A 7,920-nucleotide genomic window follows, 5' to 3' on the forward strand; every position below is an offset into this window, starting at 1 on the left:
GATGGACATGGTCAGCAACAATACTCAGGTAGGCTGTGGCGTTGCAACGATGCTCAATTGGTACCAAGGGGCCCAAAGAGTTCCAAGAAAATATTCCCCACACCATGACACCACCACCACCAGCTTGAACCGTTGATACAAGGCAGGATGGATCCATGCTTTCATGTTGTTGACGCCAAATTCTGACCCTACCATCCGAATGTCGCAGCAGAAATCGAGACTCATCAGACCAGGCAACGTTTTTCCAATCTTCTACTGTCCAATTTCGATGAGCTTGTGCAAATTGTATCCTCAGTTTCCTGTTCTTAGCTGAAAGGAGTGGCACCCGGTGTGGTCTTCTGCTGCTGTAGCCCATCTGCCTCAAAGTTCGATGTACTGTGTGTTCAGAGATGCTCTTCTGCCTACCTTGGCTGTAACGGGTGGCGATTTGAGTCACTGTTGCCTTTCTATCAGCTCGAACCAGTCTGCCCATTCTCCTCTGACCTCTGGCATCAACAAGGCATTTCCGCCCATAGAACTGCCACTCACTGGATGTTTTTTCTTTTTTGGACCATTCTCTGTAAACCCTAGAGATGGTTGTGCGTGAAAATCCCAGTAGATCAGCAGTTTCTGAAATACTCAGACCAGCCCTTCTGGCACCAACAACCATGCCACGTTCAAAGGCACTCAAATCACCTTTCTTCCCCATACTGATGCTCGGTTTGAACTGCAGGAGATGGTCTTGACCATGTCTACATGCCTAAATGCACTGAGATGCCGCCATGTGATTGGCTGATTAGAAATTAAGTGTTAAGTGTTAAGTTGGACAGGTGTACCTAATAAAGTGGCCGGTGAGTGTATATACTGGGTGTATTTCCTGGGATTCCTATATACTGGGGTCAGGTGATGGGCTACATATATACTGGGAAGCATTTGCTGGGCTACATATATACTGGAGGCATGTGCTGAGCTACATATATACTGGAGGCATGTGCCCTGCTACATATATATAGGGAGCATGTGCTGGGCTACATATATAATCGGGTAAGTGTGCTGGGCCACCTATATACTGGGGGCATGTGCTGGTCCACATATATACTGGAGGTATGTGCTCTGCTTCATATAAATAGGGAGCATGCGCTGAGCTACATATATACTGGGAGCATGTGCTGAGCTACATATATACTGGGGACAGTGTGGTGGGCCATCTATATACTGGGAGCATATGCTGTGCTACATATATACTGGAAGAATGTGCTGGGCTACATATATATTGGAGACAGTGTGCTGGGCTACGTATAAAGTATTGGAGGGATATATTTTTACTATATTTACTGCTGGTAGGCCTAATTGTAGATGACCCCATAGCAGTTGGCCTCTTAGATTTCTTTCATATGATTTTTAGGAGAGAGGTTGAGGATGCCATTTCCTTTTTCACCTCAGAGTTTGCCCTGATTCTAACGCGTTTTAATACAATTTTTAAACTATTTTACAGGAAGTCAAGGAACAATGGACATATGTGCTTCATGCATGTTTTTTTAGGCAATGGGAATACAGTATCAATTTTCCTAGGTTTAGGGAATATGACATATAACTAAACGGAGCAGGATCATATAACACAAGAATAGCATGCAATCTACAACCATGGAACCATATACTTCCGCATAGGAGTCAAATAGTAGGAGATTTCAAGATATTGGAGCAATACAAAATATTTGTACTAAGAACTTTAATTTCTTACCTGGAGCATCTCTCTACTACAGGTATGTAGTCAAGGCTCCTGTCTGTCCCAGAGGCGTGGAAACTGAATAATCCACCAATTGTATAATCTCCATTGGACACAAACTCAGACACTATGTTGTCATCTTCACAGCCGGATATAACATGTGTGACGGATAGGATAAGTCCCAGTGCAATCACATGGGCAGTCATCTTTATAGGGTTCAACCACTGGCTCTATGTATGTTACTTAGGCTTTGGAAATGTGAAAGTGTCTCTATGTCTATGTATGCCCTGTCTGCTCATTTACATCCACAAGCGTTAATCGCCCGCTTAGGTTTATATTTACAAATAAATGCAGGCAATTGGTTTGTGAGGTATCTTTGTTTATGAAAAGCATAATTTGCATGGAGGTGAAGACAACAAACCTTCAAGTGGCTCCATCCAGGAGAAACATACAGTAGATGTCTCTGAACATCTCATCAACTCTAGTCTGTATTACAAAATGTATCCACTTTTGAACCAGTGAAGGTTTATATTATTCACACCGTACAAAGACAATCTCCATCCAACTAAATAATTATATATAACTATGTACGTGTATATATATATATATATATATATATATATATATATATATATATATTTGTTAGACAGTCTCAAATGTTAAAAATATAAGTAAATCCAAGCACTCCGTATGGGTTTTTGATGCCAGAAAGTGATATTTTATTTACACAGAAGTGATCAAAAGGTGTGACATTTCGACCTACACTCAGGCCTTTGTCAAACACGATCAGGATGGAGGTCTAGGCATAGCTGGCTGTGCTGGCGAGCATCAGGTATTGACACTATGGGGCAGATTTACTTACCCGGCCCATTCACAATCCAGCGGCGCGTTCTCTGAACAGGATTCGGGTCCGGACGGGATTTATGAAGGTAGTTCCTCCGCCGTCCACCAGGTGGCGCTGCTGCGCTGAAAATCATCTGAACGCACCGGAATACACTGAGCTGGACCAGGTGAAGGTAAGCGCTTCCCAAGCGACACATTTTCCATTTTTAAATGCGGCGGTTTTTCTGAATACGTCGGGTTTTCGTTCGGCCACGCCCCCGATTTCCGTCGCGTGCATGCCAGCGCCGATGCGCCACAATCCGATTGCGTGCGCCAAAATCCCGGGGCAATTCAGGTACAATCGCGCAAATCGGAAATATTCTGGTAACACGTCGGGAAAACGTGAATCGGGCCCTTAGTAAATGATCCCCTATGTGGCTGTGGGGCGGTATGCATAAAAGATACATCAATGTGTCTAATGTATATGAAAGGGCTGGTTATACAAGTAAATTAGAAAACACATATAGAACTTAGAAGACATAATATGAAATTAAATCCTCATCATGTGTATTGACACAGAAAGATAGATGCTAGATAGAGATAGATGTCGTGCTAGCACCAATCGCGAGTATTAACCTTTCCAATGCCGCCAGCAAAGCCACGGGCGCCATTTAAAAGACGATGGCAATGAAAATTAGAAAAATTTATTCAAAAATACCTTATACGGGACCTATATTTAAAAATCATACATTGATACAAATACATAAAATATGAAAATTTGCAAAAAATTCACAGATGGAGATTCACAACTCTACACCAGAGGAACCTGAACAGCTGTGAAGCATAAAGTGAATGTAAACTACAGCCAACACACCATGAAGTTATATGCACATCCAGAAAAAACCAAAGAAAGTGTGCAAAGGCAAAATATATAAACAAACTTTATTTCATAATATCAAAAATACACCACAAAATAGGTTCCCAACATTAAAAACACCTAAAATGTACCAAAGTACATATTTGCAAAAGACCAATATATATGGCCCTGATAAGCCCATATATAACACACTGTCCAAGAAGAAAAATCTTAATACTATATGCCATTTAGATATAACAATAACTATCAAAATCTAAAATTCAAAGTCAATAGATAATATCATATCACAGAGAATGTTATTGCACATGAACGAGTTGGATGGCGCAGCCTAAGGGATAGCATGCTTGGTTGTTAGTCCCATAGGCAGAGTATTACGGGCAGTTTGAGATTAAGCCCCATCCGTCACTTTATCGTGACTTCCTCAGGGGTCCATTGTCTTCCTCCCCCATTAAAAATCATAAGAAAGAAATCTAAGAGGCCAACCGCTATGTTATCATCTACAATTATGCCTACCACCAGTAAATATGACCCTGCAGCAAAATACTACATATATAAATATATACACCACACAATAGGTTCCCAAGTCGCTACTGACATCTAACATATTTACCCCCAGGATTGTCGCTTAATCCAATTACAACCGCTAACATACCTTAGTTAATCACCGCAACTACCCGTCTGAGGCGCATGTTGGCGCATCTGTATCAACTACCACACGAATGATCAGTTGCTCATGACGCATAGAATAAGTTCTCATATCGTGAGGTCCATTGGCACGTTAGTTATGTGCATGCGTTTCCAATAGATGGTAACCAAGCAACTAAAAGTATACCGCCCAATCGTATCTGTCATGCGCAGGCGCCATAAAACAAGTTTATCGATGCAAACCACAGGTAGGTGTAACAAAAGAATGCCAAAATCAGGCTAAGATAATAGTGTCGTCCCCAACAAAGAAATTATGCGCAGGCGCCGTGTTTAAATTGCAAAGTACAAGTGATTTAATAGTTGCATAAAATAGCATAGCTAAAATAATAATATCATCACAACCGTGATCGTTGTACGGATGCACCTGGCATAGATACCCTCACCCATAGGTCCTGTGCTTGATTCGATGCTCCGATACCGCCGCGGGTCCTTCGGACCCTCTTTGGGTTTTTCGACTCCTCTTTGGGTCCCCTCGCGATGCCGGTGGCTCACAAACAATGATGTCGGCAAGCAGCTGATGTAATTGTGTGTGCCGGCCGAGCGCGAAGACCTGAAGAGGAGTGGAAGAATCCGAAGAGGACTGGAAGAATCCGAGAGGACCGAAGGACCCGAGGCAGCACCGGAGCATCGAAGACAGACTGGGCAGGCTATATACTACAGGGGCTGGGTAGGCTGTATACTACAGGGGGCTGGAGGCTATACACTACAGGGACTGGCAGGCTATACACTACAGGGGTCTTGCTGGCTATACACTGGGAGGCTGTGACCAATGCATTTCCCACCCTTGTCTTATACTCGAGTCAATGGGTTTTCCCAGTTTTTTGTGTTGAAATTAGGAGTCCCGGCTTATACTCGGCTCGGCTTATACTTGAGTATATACAGGTACATTATTTTAAAAAATATACAAAAATTATTTCATTAGGAATATTTACATCACATTTAGAGTCGGGAAATCGAAATGTCCAAGGTTCTCAGCAACCCCTGACCTAGAGACTAGCTGTAAGGCATTACTGTCCATCAACAAGGTATATTTGTAATTGTGCCTCAAATCTTATGTTTTTAGTGAGCCAAAAGTTCTTGTAAATAATTATTCTCTCTCTCTCCAGGAGTTCATCATTAATCTTCATCCACAAGTGTTGTCTGGGAAGAAGTAGAGGTTTCTTCAACGGGATTTCCACTTTTTGTTGGACCACAGAATATGGGATCATCGATGCTACAGAATTACAAAAGACTTGCCCCATCCTTTCATCAAAATTGGAACAATCTCATTGCTTTTGACTTCCTTTTTGTATGCATATACAAGTTGAGAAATAATTCTATAATTCTTATTCAGGTATCTGAAAGAATAATATTAGACCTTATTTACAAGGCCATACTGAGGGCAGATCAGGGCCCCCATAGACCTCTATGGCTTCGGATCATGGTACGGTGAACAAACAGTGCATCACCATACTGTGGCCGATTCAGGTGGCTGCAGCACAAAGTATAGGACATTTTCTACACTTTGGCAGATTTGCTCATCCCTCCCCCCTCCCCCCTCCTCCTCACAGTTGTAGGATTGAGGCCCTACTCTCACCATACATCTACTTATGTCCTCAATAAGTCAAAATTTAATCTGATCTCTTGCTCATTTCCCCCGGTTAACAGCTGTCCTGAGTAAGCACTAAAAATGTTTCCTAATCCCATAGTTTGCTCTTAAAGAGTAACTGTAAAGGTTTTTTATTTTTCACAAATCAATAGCTCTTGGGATGAATACCTATATTCATATTTCTTTGCTATTCCTCTCACATTACCTCATTGCTGCAGTGGCTGCCTCCTGTTTTTTTGCCAATTTCACTACATTTTGAAATTTTTTTCCAGCTTCCCAATACACAGCATGGAATAATAAATAACAATAACAAGTAAAATTTGTTACACAAAAAATAAGCCCTCAACCAGCTCTGTACACCAAAAAATGTAAAATTTATGGATTTTTGAAGTTGAAGAGCTAGAAATGGTGTTGCAATTTATGTATGACTTAATATTGTAACTTTTCCCTGTTATTGATAAACACACTGTATCTCCTTGTATCTCCTACCTTAAGACATTGACACACTTTGTATTGTTTGTGGCGACATTTATAGCCAGGACTGGATTAGGGTTGGTGGGGGCCCTGGGCCGGGAAGCTGGTGGGGGCCCATTTAATGTAGTCCAGACAGGGAACAGCAATGGCTATATACTGCTCACCAGAAATAACTCTATACAGCCTCCCCAGTAATCACTATATACAGTGCCCTTTATTCACTATATACAGCCCCCAGCAATCACTATGTACAGCCCAAAGTAATCACTATATACTGCTCCCCCAGCAATCACTATATACATCTCCACAGTAATCACTATATACAGCTCCCTACAGTCCCCCTATAATAACTAAATACAGTGCCCCTATAATAGCTATATACAGACCCCCTATAATCACTATATACACAGTCCCCCTATAACAACTAAATATACAGCCCCCCTATAACAACTATATAGCCCTCCTATAATAACTACATACAGTTCCCCTTTAATTACTATATAGAGTCCCCTTATAATAACTATATATACATACCCCCTTTAATCACTATTTACAGTCCCCCTATAATAACTATATACAGTCCCCCTATAATCACTATATACAGTCCCCTTATAATAACTATATATACGGACCCCCTTTAATCACTATATACAGTCCCCCTATAATAACTATATACAGTCCCCCTATAATCACTATATACACAGTCCCCCTATAACAACTAAATATACAGCCCCCCTATAACAACTATATAGCCCTCCTATAATAACTACATACAGTTCCCCTTTAATTACTATATAGAGTCCCCTTATAATAACTATATATACATACCCCCTTTAATCACTATATACAGCCCCCCTATAATAACTATATACAGTCCCCCTATAATCACTATATACAGTCCCCTTATAATAACTATATATACAGACCCCCTTTAATCACTATATACAGCCCCCTATAATAACTGTATACAGTCCCCCTATAATCATTATATACAGTCCCCCTATAATCACTATATATTCAGCCCCCTATAATAACTATATATACAGTGCCCCTATAATAACTATATATACAGTGCCCCTATAATAACTATATATACAGTCCCCCTATAATAACTATATAGAGACCCCCCTATAATAACAATATACAGCCCCCCTATAATAACTGTATACACCCCTTATAACAACCATATACAGACCCCCTATAATAACTATATACAGTCTCCCTATAACAACTATATACACCCCCTATAATAACTATATAGAGACCCCCTATAATAACTATAAACAGACCCCCTATAATAACTTTTTACACCCCAATAATAACTAACTATATTGAGACTCCTATTACAGGCAGTCCCCTACTTAAGAACACCTGACTTACATACGACCCCTAGTTACAAACGGACCTCTGGTAATTGGTAATTTACTGTACTTTAGTCCTAGGCTACAATAATCAGCTATAACAGTTATCAATGGTGCCTGTAATTAAGCTTTATTGATAATCCTGGTTCTTATGACAATCCAACATTTTTAAAATCCAATTGTCACAGAGACCAAAAAAATTTTGACTGGGGTTACAATAATAAATACAATGTCCGACTTACATACAAACTCAACTTAAGAACAAACCTACAGAACCTATCTTGTATGTAAACCGGGGACTGCCTGTATAACTATATACACCCCCCCCCCCCCATAATAACTATATACAGTCCTCATATGGTATAGTACATAAGGCTGTCAAACATCC

The sequence above is a fragment of the Engystomops pustulosus genome, chromosome 6, assembly GCF_040894005.1.
Source record: "Engystomops pustulosus chromosome 6, aEngPut4.maternal, whole genome shotgun sequence".
NCBI lineage: Eukaryota > Metazoa > Chordata > Amphibia > Anura > Leptodactylidae > Engystomops > Engystomops pustulosus.